This window comes from Entelurus aequoreus, linkage group LG14 (genome assembly GCF_033978785.1).
Source record: "Entelurus aequoreus isolate RoL-2023_Sb linkage group LG14, RoL_Eaeq_v1.1, whole genome shotgun sequence".
NCBI lineage: Eukaryota > Metazoa > Chordata > Actinopteri > Syngnathiformes > Syngnathidae > Entelurus > Entelurus aequoreus.
Window position 1 is genome coordinate 43,197,113 of NC_084744.1, and position 17,798 is coordinate 43,214,910.

Here is a 17,798-nt window from a genome sequence, read left to right on the forward strand (position 1 = left end):
CAGGTAGCTAATTGCTTTGTAGATTAAGTTAAAGTTAAAGTACCAATGATTGTCTCACACACACACTAGGTGTGGCGAAATTATTCTCTGTAGATGTCTGGAACGGCGACGATGGTTTGCAGGTAAACAGGTATCTAACGCTTAAACCAAAAATAAACAACAGGCAAGTGCCGCTAAGAAAAGACATTGAAGCTTAGGGATGCCTGTGCAAAACGAAGCTAAAACTGAACTGGCTGCAAAGTAAACAAAAACAGAATGCTGGACGACAGCAAAGACTTACAGCGGGTGGAGCAGACGGCGTCCACAAAGTGCATCCGTAAATTCCATGACAATCAACACCAAAATAGGAGAGCCAGACAAGAACTAAAACACTACACACAGGAAAACACCAAAAAACTCAAAATAAGTCATGGTATGATGTGACCGGTCGTTACAGTACACCTACTTTGAGACAAGAGCTATGGAATACTTGCCAACCCTCCCGAATTTCCCGGGAGAGTCCCGAATTTCAGTGCCCCTCCCGAAAATCTCCCGGGGCAACCATTCTCACGAATTTCTCCTGATTTCCACCCGGACAACAATATTGCTACACTATCCTTCACTGGGCGTCGTTTCCGGCCGGACAATAATAACGGTTACACCTCGAAGTCAAGCGCGGCAATCAGAACAGAAGAAGAAGACAAAGCAGAAGAAGAGACATGGCGACGACGAGTAAGAAGAAGAACTACGCTTGCAAGTTCCAAAATGATTGGAAAAAAAAATTTCAGTTCATCCAGGACAGCTCGAAGAGAAAGAGGTATGCTGCCTGCAAATTTTGATTTTGTAGATCAGACTTCTCCATTGAACACGGTGGCCGAACGGATATAGTCACTCATGAACGGTCAGAGAAGCACAAGCCTGCGGCAACGCACAGCCCAGTATTATGAGCCACATTGCAAAATGAAGACCCGAGGGTGTAACTTATGCCGGGACAAAGATGGCTATGCTGATAGCTACAAGCAACATCCCGTTCTCATTTGCGGATGTTTTCAATAAATCCGTGAAGGATATGTTCCCGGATTCAGAGATCGCTCGCCAGTATGCAAATGGCAGAACAAAGGCTACTCAAATAGTCAAAAGCGAGTGTATAGGGTTGCCACCCGTCCCTTAAAATACAGAGTCGTCCAGTATTTTAAGATTCAAGTGCCGTATTTTTCGGAGTATAAGTCGCTCCGGAGTATAAGTCGCACCGGCCGAAAATGCATAATAAAGAAGGAAAAAAACATATATAAGTCGCACTGGAGTATGAGTCGCATTTTTGGGGGAAATTTATTTGATAAAACCCAACACCAAGAATAGACATTTGAAAGGCAATTAAAAATAAATAAAGAATAGTGAACAACAGGCTGAATAAGTGTACGTTATATGAGGCATAAATAACCAACTGAGAACGTGCCTGGTATGTTTACGTAACATATTATGGTAAGAGTCATTCAAATAACTATAACTTATAGAACATGCTATACATTTACCAAACAATCTGTCACTCCTGGTCGCTAAATCCGATGACATCTTATACGTCTAGTCTCTTACGTGAATCAGCTAAATAATATTATTTGATATTTTACGGTAATGTGTTAATAATTTCACACATAAGTCGCTCCTGAGTATAAGTTGCACCCCGGCTAAACTATGAAAAAAAACTGCGGCTCATAGTCCGAAAAATACGGTATTTATTTAATTTATATGTATATATAATATATATATATGTATATATAATATATATATATGTATATATATATATATATATATATATATATATATATATATGTATATATATATATTTATATATATATATATATATATATATATATATATATATATATATATATATATATATATATATATATATATATATATATATATATATATATATATATATATATATAAAATAAGAAAATACTTGAATTTCAGTGAATTACAGCTATATTTGTATATACAACCCCCCCAGCGGGCCTTTTGAATATCTCCCCAATTCTGAGGTCTCAAGGTTGGCAAGTATTAGCAATAGTGATGCATGGTTGGTTATGGTTTGAATTCATATCCAACAATTGCGAGAACTACTTTTTACTGTTGATATCGGCTGCTGAGTTTAATTTTTTAATGTTTTCTGCTGGTGGTGTGCCTCTGGATTTTTTCAATGAAAAAATGTGCCTTTGCTCAGAAAAGGTTGAAAAACACTGATGTAGCCTACCCATACTTGCCAACCCTCCCGATTTTCCCGGGAGAGTCCCGAATTTCAGTGCCCCTCCCGAAAATCTCCCAGGGCAACCATTCTCGCAAATTTCTCCTGATTTCCACCCGGACAACAATATTGGGGGCGTGCCTTTAGCGTCCTCTCTCACCTGAAACCTTCACCCTTTAACGGCCGCATGCTGTCCTCAGTCGCGTCCGCATGGTGTCCTCAGTCACGTCCGCTTTTCCTCCATATAAACAGCGTGCCGGCCCAGTCACATAACATCTATGGCTTTTGGAACTCAGTGCACACACAACAACCTTTCTGCATTCGATAAGAGACTATAAGGAAACGGTTCGATAAGAGGATTCGCTAATGGCATCGACATCAATAATCTCTTAACGAACATCATCCCTATCCTTAGTTGGCGCGGGCAAGACTTGAATGTAAGTACATGATTTATTAAAACACTAACAAACTACAAAAAAAGAAAGCAAACAAAAGGCGCGCACAATGGCGGAGAACAAACTTGACTAATGAAACAAAACTTGCACAAAAGCAGAAACTATGAACAATAAACAAAAACTTACTTGGCATGGAACAGCATGAAAACTACGGCAGACAGGAATATCATGGGTAGCAGTAGCATGGATGGATAGATAATGTCACCAGGACGAACAACAGAAACAGACAGGCTTAAATAGCAGTGACACGATCAGTGAAAACAGGTGCGTGACTCAAAACGTGAAACAGGTGCGTGATATGACAGGTGAAAACTAATGGGTCGCTATGGTGACAAAACAAACAAGAGTGCACAAAGAGTCCAAAAACCAAACCTGAACATAACCAAAACAAAACATGATCACACAGACATGACAATAGCTGTAATTCACTGAAATTCAAGTATTTATTTTATATATATATAATAAAATAAATACTTGAATTTCAGTGAATTGCAGCTATATATATATATATATATATATATATATATATATATATATATATATATATATATATATATATATATATATATATATATATATATATATCAGTGGCGTGCCGTCACTAGAGGCAGGGGAGGCACGGCCTCACCTGCCATCATGGAAAGAAAAAAAAAGTAAAAAGAAAAAAAAATAATTAAATTGTTATATGTATCCAGTGATTATACTAAAGTTATTTTTCATTTAACTTCACCAGTTTTAGATTATTTTTATTTTTATTTTTACATTTGCCGTTCAAATACTGAGAAGAGACGGTGCGGTGATCAGCAGCCAGTTGAGGCACGTCACTCAGTTGAGCCTCAACATGGATTGTGCACAATGACTCAGCTAACTGCTGGCCTGCTGTGCAGTGAGACCGTATTGCTATATGAATTATATTATACATTTCCATAGTTTAGTTAGCTGAGGTATATAATGTACAGTGTATTTTGTCAACAACTGTATGTGTGTAACGTATTTCTTGTGCTGAGCGATCATAAAACTGGAGGCTCGTTTCATAACCCCGCCTCCTGGTGCCAAGCACCTCCGCCGCAGAATGCATCGCCCGGCGGGAGCGCCACACCAACCAAAGCCCACACCCAAACCCTCCACGTGCAAGACCGAATCCACCCAAAAAAAGTCACTTAACAAGAAGCCAAAAAGTGCAAAAACAACAATGCTCGCGCGGCGCGCCGGAGGAGCCGTGAACAGGGACACAACATTAGGTACACCTGCAGACTGCTGCGCGGATTTCATATTACATTCATTCACGACTCTTCCAACACGAACACCACTGCTCCCGCACTTATAAGTAAAGGTAAGACCATAATAACGTTTTTTTAATTAAATGTGCTTTTTTGTGTGCTACAGTTTGTAAGTGTAAAGTTAAAGTACCAATGATTCTCACACACACACTACACTGTAAAAAAAAATAAGTTGAGAAAACGCAAATTTGAAGGCAACATGATGCAACAAGATTTTTGCGTTTTCCCAACTTTTGACTACTGCTGGCCAGACACTGTTTTGGTAGTTAAACATAGTGAAACCTTATTTCTGAGTCTGACTAACTTAAAAACTATAATTATTTTTTACAGTGTACCAAAACAGTGTCTGGTTAGCAGCAATCAAAAGTTGAGAAAACGCAAAAAACTTGTTGCATCATGTTGCCTTGAAAATTTGCGTTTTCTCAAATGTCTTTTTTTTTTACAGTGTAGGTGTGGTGAAATTTGTCCTCTGCATTTGACCCATCCCCTTGTTCACCCCCTGGGAGGTGAGGGGAGCAGTGGGCAGCAGCGGCGCCGTGCCTGGGAATAATTTTTGGTGATTTAACCCCCAATTCCAACCCTTGATGCTGAGTGCCAAGCAGGGAAGAATGCTGGTATGAGCTTTTAAACATAACCCGTTAACTGCTGCCAATCAAATGGTGAATAAGATACTCTTTAGGGTTCATATGTTTGTAAATCTGACTGTGATGAAGTCAGTGCCTCACCTGACATGAACCTCACCGCACGCCACTGATATATATATATCCAATTCAAATAATTATTTTATATATATATAATAAAATAAATACTTGAATTTCAGTGAATTGCAGCTATATATATATATATATATATATATATATATATATATATATATATATATATATATATATATATATATATATATATATATATATATATATATATATATATATATATATATATATATATATTCACTAGAGGCAGGGGAGGCGGGGCCTCACCTGCCATCATGGAAAGAAAAAAAATGTAAAAAGGAAAAAAAAAAAATGAAATTGTTATATGTATCCAGTGATTATACTAAAGTTATTTTCCATTTAACTTCACCAGTTTAAGATTATTTTTATTTGTATTTTCACATTTGCCGTTCAAATACTGTGAAGAGACGGTGCGGTGATCAGCAGCCAGTTGAGGCACGTCACTGATTTGTGCCTCAACATGGAATGTGCACAATGACTCGGCTAACTGCTGAGCTGCTGTGCAGTGAGACTGTATTGCTATATGAACTATATCAGCTAACTAAACCATAGTTTAGTTAGCTGAGGTATATAATGTACAGTGTATTTTGTCAACAACTGTATGTGTGTAACGTATTTCTTCAGCTGAGCATTCATAAAACTGCTGCCAAAGACGTACTGTCTGAGGCTCGCAGTAATCCGGCCTCCTGGTGGTAGAGGGCGGTAGTGATCCTTGCCGCAGAAGAAAAAAAAAAAAGAAGAAAAAAAAAGTTAGCAATATAAGTGCAGCGTTTTTTTTATTTCCTCTCGCCTGAACTTTTATTAAAAACATGGAGGATTACATATGTAAAATAAAACAGTTTTCTAAACTGGACTTTCAATCGAAGCAGGTAATAATTAGAGGTAGACCAACGCCGGAGCTAAAAGGTTTGCTTTTGACTTCGGGACAGACGGCCCGTTCTTTTCAAACGGCGTGGTACACACGCAAAGGCTGGATGTCCAGCAAGAAAGGTAAGACCATAATATGTTTTTTTTATTAAATGTGCTTTTTTGTGTGCTAGTTTGTATGTGTAACGAATGCTGGTATGAGCTTTTAAACATAACCCGTTGACTGCTGCCAATCACATGGTGAATAAGATACTATTTAGGGTTCATATGTTTGTAAATCTGACTGTGATGATGCAGTGCCTCACCAGACATTAACCTCACCGCACTGATATATATATATATATATATATATATATATATATATATATATATATATATATATATATATATATATATATATATATATATATATATATATATACGTATATATATATATATATGTATATATATATATATATATATATATATATATATATATATATATATATATATATATATATATATATACGTATATATATATATATATGTATATATATCAAGGTTGGCAAGTATGAGCAATAGTGATGCATGCTTGGTTATGGTTTGAATTCATATCCAACAATTGCGAGAAGGACTTTTTACTGTCAATATCGCCTGCTGAGTTTCATTTTTTTATGTTTTCTGCAGGTCGTGTGCCTCTGGATTTTTTCAATGAAAAGATGTGCCTTGGTACCGGAAAAGGTTGAAAAACACTGATGTAGCCTACCTATATAAGCGTGTGTGACTCCGTCGCCGTGTTTTGAGAGCAGCAGCTGTCCGCCATGATCGATTCCGTTCCGTTGCTTTCTTCCCGCCCAAAGCCGAGCCTGCAGCAGGGAGGAGCTAGCAAGCAGAGTGCGGCTGAGCGGGGCTGAGCGGAGCGGAGCATCACAACTCGCGTTGAGGCAAACGGGCAAACACAGCACCCCCCCCCCTCCGACTTCTCTCTCCATCCTGGCCTGCGTACAAAACATGTCTGCTGGGAGAAATTGACGTACTGGATTTGTACTTTCGTCAGAACGGCCATCGCTTCCCAGGCGCAGCTCGATTGTTTCCTGCGCCAAGAACTGTAAAGACATGGTCGTTACACCACCGCGTCTGTGGTAAGGCAATACGCTCGCCCTTTTTTGTGTCAAGACGACTCCTTTGGTGTTCTGTTCGAGATGAGTGCAACGTGATGCAGCTTTGCGTGGAAGTGTCCTCTCACGGCAGCGGGGGAGACCCAAGCATCCTTTTGTATGTCATCACTAAGGAGCAGATAGACATCACCACCTAGCTGACTTGGCTAGCTCCTGCTATGGGTGTCATGTCATCACTTTAATGGCTTAGTCTTTGCTAACATCTACGTGTCCAAATTCTTAGCCCTTAAAACAATTATTAGGATAAAACAACAGCAGCAGCCAAGCATTAACCTCAACGTCATGACCTATTTCACCTTTGCATGAATCCCAACTACACAGCCTCTCCTAACCGTACTATTTGGGACTTGGGAACTATTTCATCTTCATGTCGGGGCTAAAGAAAGTTATGCAACTTAAAGTTAAAGTAGAGTGTCCGCTCTGAGATGGGTAGGTCATGAGTTCAAACCCCGGCCGAGTCATACCAAAGACTATAAAAATGGGACCCATTACCTCCCTGCTTGGCACTCAGCATCAAGGGTTGGAATTGGGGGTTAAATCACCAAAAATTATTCCCGGGCACGGCCACAGCTGCTGCTCACTGCTCCCCTCACCTCCCAGGGGGTGATCAAGGGTGATGGGTCAAATGCAGGTGGTTGCAGGATTAGGTATCTGTTTTTTTGCAGATGATGTGGTCCTGATGGCTTCATCTGGCCAAGATCTTCAGCTCTCACTGGATCGGTTCGCAGCAGAGCGTGAAGCGACTGGGATGGGAATCAGCTCCTCCAAGTCCGAGTCCATGGTTCTCGCCCGAAAATGGGTGGAGTGCCGTCTCCGGGTTGGGGAGGAGATCTTGCCCCAAGTACCTCGGAGTCTTTTTCACGAGTGGGGGAAGAGTGGATCGTGAGATCAACAGGCGGATCGGTGCGGCGTCTTCAGTAATGCGGACGCTGTATCGATCTGTTGTGGTGAAGAAGGAGCTGAGCCGGAAGACAAAGCTCTCAATTTACCGGTCGATAGCTTTGGGTTATGACCGAAAGGACAAGATCACGGGTACAAGCGGCCGAAATGGGCTCCCTCCGCAGGGTGGCGGGGCTCTCCCTTAGAGATAGGGTGAGAAGCTCTGCCATCCGGGAGGAGCTCAAACTACAGCCGCTGCTCCTCCACATCAAGAGGAGCCAGATGAGGTGGTTCGGGCATCTGGTCAGGATGCCACCCGAAACACTAGGGAGGTGTTCGGGCACGTCCGACGGGTAGGAGGCCACGGGGAAGACCCAGGACACGTTGGGAAGACTATGTATCCCGGCTGGCCTGGGAACGCCTCAGGATCCCCCGGGAGGAGCTGGACGAAGTGGCTGGGGACAGGGAAGTCTGGGCTTCCCTGCTTAGGCTGCTGCCCCCGCGACCTGACCTCGGATAAGCGGAAGAAGATGGATGGATGGATGGATGGATGGATGGGTCAAATGCAGAGAATAATTTCGCCACACCTAGTGTGTGTGTGACAATCGTGGGTACTTTAACTTTAACTAGGTGTGGGGAAATTAACCTCTGCATTTGACCCATCCCCTTGTTCCCCCCTGCTCTTCAGGGGAGCAGTGAGTAGCAGCGGTGACCCATCCATCCATCCATTTTCTACCGCTTGTCCCTTTTGGGGAGGGGGGGTGCTGGAGCCTATCAGCTGCATTCGGGCGGAAGGCGGGGTAAACCCTGGACAAGTCGCCAGCTCATCACAGGGCAAACACAGATAGACGGACAACATTCACACTCACATTGACACACTAGGGCCCATTTAGTGTTGCCAACCAACCTATCCCCAGGTGCATGTCTTTGGCGGTGGGAGGAAGCCAGAGTACCCGGAGCCGCGCTCGGAAATCATTTGTTAATTTAACCCCCAATTCCAACCCTTGATGCTGAGTGGGAGGTAGTGGGTCCCATTTTTATAGTCTTTGGTATGAGTCGGCCGGCCAGGGGTTTGAACTCTCGACTTACCGAGCTCAGGGCGGACACTCTAACCACAACATAGCATAACATAAGTTAACTTGAGTAGGTTAACTTATGTCACTTTATGAGATTGCTCCTAATGTAAACAGCCAGTTTGTTGCTATAAGGTCAGTCATGACTTTGCGGTTGTTTAAAATTGCACCAAATCACATGAAAGGATGTGGAGCAGAAATCGGCAGAAAATACCTGAGCGTTTTCAAAAACATACTTTCCTGTGACAATCATTAGTTTTAATTGACTCTCTGACAGATAGCTACCTAAAAACCTTGTACAAGTATTCACTATTACTTCTAATGCACATTATGGTAAATGGGTTATACTTGTATAGCGCTTTTCTACCTTCAAGGTACTCAAAGTGCTTTGACACTACTTCCACATTCACCCATTCACACACACATTCACACACTGATGGCGGGAGCTGCCATGCGAGGCCCTAACCACGACCCATCAGGAGCAAGGGTGAAGTGTCTTGCTCAAGGACACAACGGACGTGACTAGGTTGGTAAAACCTGGGGATCCAATCAGGAACCCTCAGGTTGATGGCACGGCCACTCTCTCAACTGCGCCACGCCGTCCCCATTATCTCCCAATATTGAAAAGAAGCAATAAAAGGAACATTCCCTTTTATTCACATAATAACTGAACCATGTCTTTTTGCTAAAGTGCTATACAAATCATATTCATTAGTATTATTATTATTCTGCCACACATGGTCTTTATCCATCACCATAAAATGAAAACAATTACCAGACTGTTTTTAGAACAGCACTATGACTCATCAGTAGCGGCTCTTGTCCTTCACCTGAGTGTTTGCTGGATTCAGTTCAAAAGCTACAAACCCCCACTTGGTCCTGATGGTGTGTCATCAATATAAATGTCCTTAAATGTAGGCAGGACTGTTTGGGATTAACTTTTTTTTTTACTCACCACCCATTCTCTAGTATAAAAGCCAGCAAGCTGCCTTCCAAGGCATTGCAGAATGAAACACAGCTCTACCTATGATGTAATGAGTGCAGCACAGGATAAACTGGCTCTGTCCAGTTACTGATGTTAGGAAAAAGATGGGTCTTACTTGAAAAAGACATGACCCCCCCCCCCCCCTTTAACTCCTGATGTCACTTGACTACTACTGACCAGCTACTCTGTGAATCCATTACTAGCCAGTTGTAAGTTCAGTTATCCTCGCCAAGCTTGTCATTTACTATAGTCTTGGGAAAAAGGTGCGCTTGTGTTGGTCCATTTCATTATGCAACAAGGATACACGCTTGGTTTAGTTGGATTGTTGTAGCGTTTTGGTTGTTCCCGTGATACTGGGGGTGTTTCCGTGTGCTGGCAATATAAACAGGAAGATATTTTTGCCCTTATTAGACGTGTTGATGCCCAACTTCCCTTGTGTTACATGCCGCCTTTGAGGTATCTTTGTGCAATGTGTCAGGGTCTGGGTAGGATCTTGTGATGCTGTTTTTTTTAGGATGTGTAATTCTCCTCGCTTTTAATCCTAATTCTGTAATGCCTCTGAAAAATAATGTTTACTAACGACCTAATAAGGTCATAGCATATTTTCCAACTGACACCCTCAGGGCATTATCTTATTCATAGACCCATTCTAAAAAGCAGATTGTTGTGATGCCGCTGTTTTTTTCCCACCCATTTTATAGTAATCAAAGTGAAAACAAGGGGCGGTATAGCTCGGTTGGTAGAGTGGCCGTGCCAGCAACTTGAGGGTTCCAGGTTCGATCCCCGCTTCCGCCAACCTAGTCACTGCCGTTGTGTCCTTGGGCAAGACACTTTAACCACCTGCTCCCAGTGCCACCCACACTGGTTTAAAAATGTAACTTAGATATTGCGCTTTACAATGTAAAGCGCTTTGAGTCACTAGAGAAAAGCGCTATATAAATATAAATCACTTCAATTCACAAAGTTAGGAATATCCGCTGGCAGGATTACACAAGAGAGCTGACAACTACTGCTACTACAAAAACTACAGTAATTTATTATACTAATTTTCATTTAATTTTACACTCTGCTATATATTTGTGTTACATACCAGTTGTTTGATGGTTTTGAGCATTAAAATGGGAAAACGAGAGTGGGAATTTCTTTGAGGGAATTTGAGAGGAGGGCAAATACTTTTTCATGGCACGTACTTACACTTTAAAGTTGCTCTTTTCTATTATTGTTGCATACATAGTTTTGCCAAATATCAAGGCTATATCGTGGGGGGTGGGGGGGGGGGGTAATGGTATTTTTGTTTTAATTGTTTAATTATTTTTTTTTGTCATAAAAAAATACAATCATGCGTACTTACGGACTGTATCCCTGCAGACTGTATTGATCTATATTGATATATAATGTAGGAACCAGAAATATTAATAACAGAAAGAAACAACCCTTTTGTGCGAATGAGTGTGAATGAATGTAAATGGGGGAGGGAGGTTTTTTGGGTTGGTGCACTAATTGTAAGTGTTTCTTGTGTTTTTTTATGTTGATTTAATAAAAAAATATATTTTATTTTTATTTTTTATTTTTTTTATTTCTTGTGCGGCCCGATACCAATCGATCCACGGACCGGTACCGGGCCGCGTCCCGGTGGTTGGGGACCACTGCTTTAGACCCAGGCATACTAAAATATTTCACTTAAATTGGATAAGCTGTTTTTGTAATTCAAATACAAAATAATAAAATAATGCATTTGTTTGTTTTGCTCAACAGTTGTCAATTGGAGTTGTTGCAGTTAATTCATTGCTAAGTCATCACTAGTAATGGTTATGAAACATGTTTTTCTCTGAAACTTTTCCTACAGAACTAAGAAATACAGGTTGTGTTTGGTGTGGTATGAATTATGTTTTGAACAAAGGAAACAGTGAAGGAAACAGTAAAGGGCCGTTGTTTTTTGCTGATATCAGCACTCATGGATTTGGAAGTAAAAATAACTGTTAACTGAAAGCTGTTAAGAAGAAATGCACTGGAGTTTGGCTGAGTTCCACTCCCATGACATTTCCTTGTGCATCATGCACCAGATTAAATAAATGTACATGTTTGGAGTATCGTATTTATGTAACTGCAATTAGGTATGTTCCGATCAGGGATGTATGCTGCTTATTCTGATACTGATCATATATGATTGAGTTCGGTGATACAAATACCGATAGCAATCATTTAAAATGTTAACTTCCTCATATTATAATCCCCTCTGATTATAATCCCTTTAGATATCAAGGCAGAAAGGAAAGGAAATGTCAACACAACCATACCTTTCATTTAAATAAGTCTTAAAGTGCTACAGCACAAACTAATATTCAAAACAATAAAAGATTAGCCTTTCAAACAGATAAAATAGTAAAACTAAATAAAACACTATCAGTGAAGCATAAGAAACACAAAACATGCAAATAGTCGGTTTTCTAACAGTGTGTTAGTTTATTTAGTTATTTAAAAATAACTTGGTTAAAAAAAATGTTTTGTGTGTGTATGAGTACCTTTTGAGCACATATATTAATACCACAATACTAACGATAACCGTGATGATTTTGGTCACATGACACAATTATGAAATTGTCATATTGTTACATCCCTATGACACACCAACATGTGCTATTATTATCCTCTCTCTACACTCGTATTAATCTACGTGTTAATTTCCTGTTAATAACTGCTTACTTTCTACTGTAACGCAGTTCCATCTACACTTCTTAAAGTTCACGTATTTCTTCTTTTGTTTTTAGCTAGTTTAGCTTTTAGCATACCTGCGCATGCTTGCGCTTAGTGTGTAACATGTTTAACATGTCTTCTAGTGATAATGCTACTTGATAATGATAAGAAATCCAGTTTATTTGCCGTACGATGGTGATAATTAATCATTTAATGGCGCGGCTCGCTTGTCAGCCAGGGGACTAAATTAAATACAATAATAGCCAGAGGGTGTCTGCGTTTGTGATCGGCTTTGAAAGGCATTAATCGGCAATGGTGACGACTTACTTTTTTAAGACAATCGGCAGATACTGATCGGTGGCCAATCAATCTGCACATCCCTAGCACTTAGGAATATGTAACAACATATTCATGTGCTCTTGGTGCCAGGAGCAATTGATGTGAATGTATAATGCATTTCTCCATCTTTAACTTTAAAACAATTATTTTCTTAATGGCAGAAGACGTATTGATGTACAGTAACTTAAAAGTCCCCTGATATAGTATAGTAGGCTGTAAAAGAAGTTAGGTCAGTTCTCTATGTAGCACTGAGCGGTGAAGTGCAAGTGACAGTCCACAACTTGAGGCATTACAAGAATGTTGTCCCACGTCACTCTTGTGTTTACTGCTTTCTTTATGGCAATGAAGGCATCAAGATTCTCTGATGTTTTGAAACATAACGATTATAGATTATGTGCATACAGCATGCAAATACACAATAATCAATAGAGCTCACAATGCTGAAATTGGAGTAAAATGTACATTATACCCAACACAGCAACATGTGAATAAATGACCTAAACACGTTTTTGGAAACATGTCCCTGTATATTGTATAGTAAGTTCTCATTTTGTGTCATCTCTTGCGATTTTTTTTCCAAAGCTTTTGAAACAGAACTTATGGATAGATTTGTCTTCTTAGACAGGTGATTATGTTTAAGAAGACAAGTATGTTTTGTTACTTGCTGTGTGCCTGTGCTCAGAGAACCATAATCACACTGACAGGATTTAGAAGATTAAGCTAATGACAAATCGAGTCCTGAGCTGAGAGTCCCTCGAATTTGCCATATGAAGCAACTTTGCAGCCCATCTAAAGAGGAGCCAATCAGGTGTCTCTACACTGCTATATTATTCCTATTTGGGAATGTGTCTTCTTGAAATGTTTTTGTCTCTTAGCTGAATTAATTTTGAACCCTTCTGCATTATATCCTTAAACTTTTTTAAGTTTTGTCATTCATACAATAGAAGAGACTAGTGCTGAAACAACTAATCATGTAATTTTCCGCTGAGTGACGTCACGTCACGTCTGCTGCCGCGAAAAAAATGGTTGAGACGCATAATAGATTCAGCCCTTTAGCTAGTCCTACACCCCAGTCTACTGGACACCACACCTTGGTCATAGGGGACTCCATCACCCGGAACATACAGTTTAGTAAACGAGCCATAATTAAGTGTATTCCCGGGGCCAGAGCACCTGACATTGAATCTAGTCTTAAAGAGCTGACTCGCAACAGGCCTACTAAACACGTACGACCGGCTAATCGCACCACTAGCTACGCAAACATAGTTGTACAGGTCGGCTCCAATGACAATAGGATGAGAGAGTCAGATATTACAAAAAGGAACATAGCTCGGACTTGTAATCTCGCTAGAAAGATGTCTCAGCTTCGAGTACCTGTCTCACACGTCCCAACTCCAACTAAGTTCTATTAACGCAGATACGAATATATGTACGACGGATATTGCCCTCCAAAATAATCTCTCTCTTTTTGAAAAAATAGACTTGAAAATGGGACAAATTACCATGTTTACTTGACCCACTTCCTGGGAAATTTATCAAGGCGCTGTTTGTAATATAAGAACCATCAGTGCTAAATATTATTAACTTATCACTTTCCTCTCGTACTGTTGCCCTAGCATTCAAAAAAGCGGTTATTCAGCCTCTGCTCAAAAGACCTAACCTCAATCCTAAACTTCATGGTAAACTACCGGCCGGTGTCCCACTTTCCTTTTATCTCAAAAATCCTCGAAAAAATTGTTGCACAGCAGCTAAATAAACACTTAGCGTCTAACAATCTCTGAGAACCCTTTCAGTACGGTTTCAGGGGTCATCTGCGGTCCCTTCCAAGGTTTCTCGTTGTTCCCATTGGGTTGAGTTTTTTCTTGCTCTGATGTGGGATCTCAGCCGAGGATGTCGTTGTGGCTTGTGTAGCCCTTTGAGACATTTGTGATCAAGAGTTATACAAGTAAACTTAGATTGATTGATTGCAGCATGTTTTATCATGGAAAATCTATTTGAACAGCCTCCAGAGGTGGCAGTAATAAGTCATTGCATTAATGTTATCTACCAGTAGCCTACAGGAAGACAGGGTTGTACGCTTAGCCTTTTCACTAGGAGCACCAGTGCTACTAAATGAAAAAAAATTAGTAGCACAGAAAAGTTTTAGTATCATAGAAAACCCTTTGGTGGCACACAAAAAAATTAGGAGCAATATAATGTGTCCCAAAACACAATTGTATTATTAACACTCAAACAACGTACTGTGGGAGTCAAGATAATGAGGCGAGAGGGCCTCGTTCTGAGCCGGTGAGTTTATTATCAGACTTCCTTCAACCACTTTCACCCGGAAGTGTGTCTCCTTATATGTGGTCAGATCTGGCCTAATCTGGTGATAACATATTGTGCCTCGCTACACAGTGTGTAAAATGAAGTGGCAGTACTGTTTACGATAAACACACTTACTGTAATTGAACACAAACATAATGCTCAAATGTTCTAATTATACTATTACTACAGACAAGTATATATACGTATATTTTTTACATATACTTTCAGTTGAAGGGGAACTGCACTTTTTTTTTTTGCCTATTGTTCACAATCATGAGAGACAAGAACACACATCTTTTTTTTTTAGGATTTTAAAGATGATAAAAAATGCTTGGAAGATGTGGCTAATGGGAGTCATTGTTGTAGCCTTCGAAACTCTTCATCAACGTTTTGTAGGTCTACAAAGGGCTACACAAGCCACAACGACATCCTCGGCTGAGATCCCACATCAGAGCAAGAAAAAACTCAACCCAATGGGAACAACGAGAAACCTTGGAAGGGACCGCAGATGACCCCTGAAACCGTACTGAAAGGGTTCTCAGAGATTGTTAGACGCTAAGTGTTTATTTAGCTGCTGTGCAACAATTTTTTCGAGGATTTTTGAGATAAAAGGAAAGTGGGACACCGGCCGGTAGTTTACCATGAAGTTTAGGATTGAGGTTAGGTCTTTTGAGCAGAGGCTGAATAACCGCTTTTTTGAATGCTAGGGCAACAGTACGAGAGGAAAGTGATAAGTTAATAATATTTAGCACTGATGGTTCTTATATTACAAACAGCGCCTTGATAAATTTCCCAGGAAGTGGGTCAAGTAAACCTGGTAATTTGTCCCATTTTCAAGTCTATTTTTTCAAAAAGAGAGAGATTATTTTGGAGGGCAATATCCGTCGTACATATATTCGTATCTGCGTTAATAGAACTTAGTTGGAGTTGGGACGTGTGAGACAGGTACTCGAAGCTGAGACATCTTTCTAGCGAGATTACAAGTCCGAGCTATGTTCCTTTTTGTAATATCTGACTCTCTCATCCTATTGTCATTGGAGCCGACCTGTACAACTATGTTTGCGTAGCTAGTGGTGCGATTAGCCGGTCGTACGTGTTTACTAGGCCTGTTGCGAGTCAGCTCTTTAAGACTAGATTCAATGTCAGGTGCTCTGGCCCCGGGAATACACTTAATTATGGCTCGTTTACTAAACTGTATGTTCCGGGTGATGGAGTCCCCTATGACCAAGGTGTGGTGTCCAGTAGACTGGGGTGTAGGACTAGCTAAAGGGCTGAATCTATTATGCGTCTCAACCATTTTTTTCGCGGCAGCAGACGTGACGTGACGTCACTCAGCGGAAAATTACATGATTAGTTGTTTCAGCACTAGTCTCTTCTATTGTATGAATGACAAAACTTAAAAAAGTTTAAGGATATAATGCAGAAGGGTTCAAAATTAATTCAGCTAAGAGACAAAAACATTTCAAGAAGACATTCCCAAATAAGAATAATATAGCAGTGTAGAGACACCTGATTGGCTCCTCTTTAGATGGGCTGCAAAGTTGCTTCATATGGCAAATTCGAGGGACTCTCAGCTCAGGACTCGATTTGTCATTAGCTTAATCTTCTAAATCCTGTCAGTGTGATTATGGTTCTCTGAGCACAGGCACACAGCAAGTAACAAAACATACTTGTCTTCTTAAACATAATCACCTGTCTAAGAAGACAAATCTATCCATAAGTTCTGGGTCTGTTTATAATGTAGTAACAAACACGTTTATAACAATGTGTAATACGTCCAATATTTGGAGTATTTTGATCATTTAAATTAACTCCGCGACTGACTTCTTCCCCCCATTGATTTCTGTTTCCATAGCAGCGTACGTCTGACTTCCAGCAACAAAGTTTGTCCTACTTCCGGATACAAAACGCTTATGTGTGTTCTAATCATGGCAGACTTAGTAACAAACAATAAATACGACTATTTTAGACAAACGGGGATTCAAATACTTATCTGTTTGAACGTGAATGAACGAAGGATGAACTGCTGCTTCTAGAAGCGAGCACAAAGAAGAGGGTGAAACAATGGAGCAGACAGAAGCCGATACAGTGAGGTGCAAGCCTCTCAAAGCTGCAAATGGGGAATTTGGAAAAAAGCTATTTTGACATAAATGGCGTATTTATATGGCCATCGTCATACATCACGGTATTGTTGATTTTGATACCGAAATACTGCAGTATTTACAATACCGTTACACCCCCACCCACAACAAGAGGATAGAGAAAGAAAATGAGCTTATTGACTACAGCATTGGACTACAATGGTGGACCCATGCAAAGCACTTAGGGTAAATGTATACCATATATGAATCCAGTGACATCATCGATGCAAAAAACGTCACAGGTTTTGCAAATTCCAAATGGCTCGTTTGGTGGAAGTATGAGGTAAGGCAAGATTATTTTACAGATATCTCTGCGATGCTTCCAACGGTTTGATTTGAAATGTTCGGGACTTCTACAGATCCCAAATATGCAACAGCAGGTACCAATAGGTAACAAACGTTGGTTTTGCACAATAGGGCCCCTTTAAATTAGCAATAAAGCAGGCGCAATCTAATTAGCATGTCTGTATTCATGTATATGCAGAATATATGATGATTATCAGAATGCCCACAATAGTAGCAGAAGATGCAAATATAATGATTTAGCACAAGCAATGTGATTATCAAGCATAAAACTGGCAGTTACGTATGAATGGCCTTAGTCACACAGAGGCAGTCGCTGCAATTTACAGGCGATGGCGAGAAAGACTTTTCCGTGATCGT

The 17,798-nt window shown here is 40.3% G+C and overlaps 1 protein-coding gene across 6 annotated transcripts in view; it reads left to right on the forward strand.

Moving 5' to 3' along the window:
• The first annotated feature begins 5,547 nt into the window (after positions 1-5,547).
• osbpl6 (oxysterol binding protein-like 6) overlaps positions 5,548-17,798 on the forward strand; it is an 83,819-nt gene continuing 71,568 nt past the window's right edge. For 4 of the 6 annotated variants that reach the window (XM_062069939.1, XM_062069943.1, XM_062069942.1 and 1 more), the window contains exons 1-2: positions 5,555-5,683; positions 6,227-6,681. The gene's annotated coding sequence lies outside the window, so the exon portion shown is untranslated. Of the gene's footprint in view, positions 5,684-6,226; positions 6,682-17,798 lie in introns of all 6 variants that reach the window. The other 2 variants (XM_062069941.1, XM_062069937.1) reach the window with 1 other exon arrangement.